Here is a 2,795-nt window from a genome sequence, read left to right on the forward strand (position 1 = left end):
AAGGGAACAGCAGGATTGATCTTAGGGAGAAGTAGTATGACGCTGCGAGGTGTTAATGTAAAAGTGGGACTCATTGACAGTGATTTTGTGAATGAAATCTCAATTATAGTTATTATCCAAGTGGATATTAGAATATTAAACGGGGAACGTATTGCTCAACTGCTTTTCCTTCCGTGTATACTAGGAAAAAATACAGGTATAGGGGGCTGGAGAGATAGCACAGCGGGTAGGGCGTTTGCCTTGCACGCGGCCGACCCGGGTTCAAATCCCAGCATCCCATATGGTCCCCTGAGAACGGCCAGGGGTAATTCCTGAGTGCAGAGCCAGGAGTAACCCCTGTGCATCGCCAGGTGTGACCCAAAAAGCAAAAAAAAAAAAAAAAAAAAATACAGGTATAGAAAGAAAGGGTGATTTTGGAAGCACTAATGGAGAAATATTTTGGGCAAAAAAGATTACTGATGATAAGCCTACTTTGATTATGACCTTTGAGGATGGAACAAGACTGGAGGGTATGTTAGATTCAGGTGCTGATGTTACTGTTGTCGCCTCCCATCATTGGCCTAAAGTTTGGCAAAAGCATTGTGTGGACGTTATTTTTTCTGGAATGAGTGTGGTCACTGATGTTCAACAGAGTGTGCAACCTCTTCGTTGTAGTGATCCTGATGAAGACACGGCAGTCATCCAACCATATATTGCTCCAATAGCTATCACCCTATGGGGATGAGATTTGATGAAAAAACTTGGTGTGAAATATATTAAAGAAAAAGAGGGGTCTCAGCAATCGCCTTTTTAATTTGGGCTGCTGCTCGAAGAACAGCTCTCCCAATAGTCTGGAAAAAGGTTCAACCTGTTTGGGTTGAGCAGTGGCCCTTAACAAAAGAAAAACTTAAGGCTTTAAATGAATTACAGAACAGTTTGAATCGGGACACTGTTTTCAGCTCTAGTCCCTGGAATTCACCAGTATTTGTTATCAAGAAAAAGACTGGTAAATGGCGAATGTTAAGTGATCTAAGAAAAGTTAATGACTGCATGGAACCAATGGACCCTTTGCAAATGGCCTACCTAAGTTAGCCATTATTCCAAAGCAATGGAATATTACTAGAATTGATCTAAAGGATTGTTTCTACACCATCCCTTTGAGAGAAGAGGATAGAGAAAAAATTGCCTTTACTGTGCCTTCCTTAAATAGTGAAACTCCTGCTAAAAGATATCACTGGACTGTTTTGCCTCAAGGAATGATGAATAGTCCCACCATGTGTCAGTATTTTGTTAATCAACCATTGGATATAATTAGGGCACCGTACCCTGACATCAAAATTATTCACTATATGGATGATATTCTTATCACTGCTCCACCTCATATAAATTTTAAAAGGTTTATGAGGCTGTAACTTATGAACTAGAGTTATGGGGTTTAAAAATTGCACAGGACAAAATTCAATGTCAGGTTCCTTGGGAATTTTTGGGACAAATAATATGGGAGAGTAGAATTGCACCTCAAAAGGTCCAAATTCGGAGAGATAAATTAAGAACTTTAAATGACTTTCAAAAACTACTAGGAAATATAAATTGACTATGGCCTTCTTTGGGTATTCCAACCTATGCCCTACAAAATTTGTTTCAAATGTTGGAAGGTGATCCCTCTTTAAATAGTTCAAGGCAACTTAGCCCGGCAGCTGAAAAGGAATTAGAAATAATTGAAGAAATTGTTAATAAGGCTCAGCTGGATAGAATGGACTCTTCAGAAAGTTTAAATCTGATAGTGTTGCGTACTTCACATTCTCCTACTGGGATTTTGGTACAAGGAACTAATATTGTGGAATGGAGTTTTTTATGTAATAAGTCTAGTAAAACATTGGTTACTTATGTAAATAAAATATCTCAGATAATTTTTATTTATTTTTTTATTTTTTTATTTTTTTGCTTTTTGGGTCACACCTGGCGGTGCACAGGGGTTACTCCTGGCTCTGCACTCAGGAATCACTCCCTGGCGGTGCTCAGGGGACCATATGGGATGCTGGGAATCGAACCCGGGTCGGCCGCGTGCAAGGCAAACGCCCTACCCGCTGTGCTATCGCTCCAGCCCACTCTCAGATAATTTTTAAAGGAAGAAGAAGAACTAGACAATTAATAGGGAACGATCCTACTGAAATTATTGTACCATTCACTAATGAGCAAGTTCAAGAGCTGTGGGAAATTGATGAAGATTGGCAAATTGCTTGCACTGATTATCTGGGCAAAATTCACCACAACTTTCCAAAGCAAAAGATATTTCAATTTCTTAAGTTTACTAATTGGATTTGGCCGAATATTATAAAGGCTGAACCTATTGAGTCTGCTGTTACATTCTTTACAGATGCTAGTAAAGAAGGAAAGGCTGCTTATACTGATATGAAAAATAACAAAGTTTTACAAAATCCATATAAATCAGTACAGAAGAATGAATTATTTGCAATTATTTCTCTTTTACAAAGTTATTCTGAACCAGTAAATATTGTAACGGACTCTCAGTATGCAGCTTGGACCGTCAATCATATATTTACTGTTGCTTTGCCTTTGAGTGACTCGGAGCTTATATCTTTATTTAAAAATTTGCAGCAAGTTTTGAGAGACCATAAACATTCTTTATACATTGTTTATATGTGAGCTCATACGGGTCTTCCTGGTCCATTAGTTCAAGGCAATGATCGAGCAGATAAATTGGTTGCTTTATTAATAAACGCAGAAAAATCTCATGGCTTGCATCATCAAAATGCTCGTGCATTGAAAATCAAATATGCCCTTAATTGGAGGCA

The sequence above is a fragment of the Sorex araneus genome, chromosome 2, assembly GCF_027595985.1.
Source record: "Sorex araneus isolate mSorAra2 chromosome 2, mSorAra2.pri, whole genome shotgun sequence".
Lineage (NCBI taxonomy): Eukaryota > Metazoa > Chordata > Mammalia > Eulipotyphla > Soricidae > Sorex > Sorex araneus.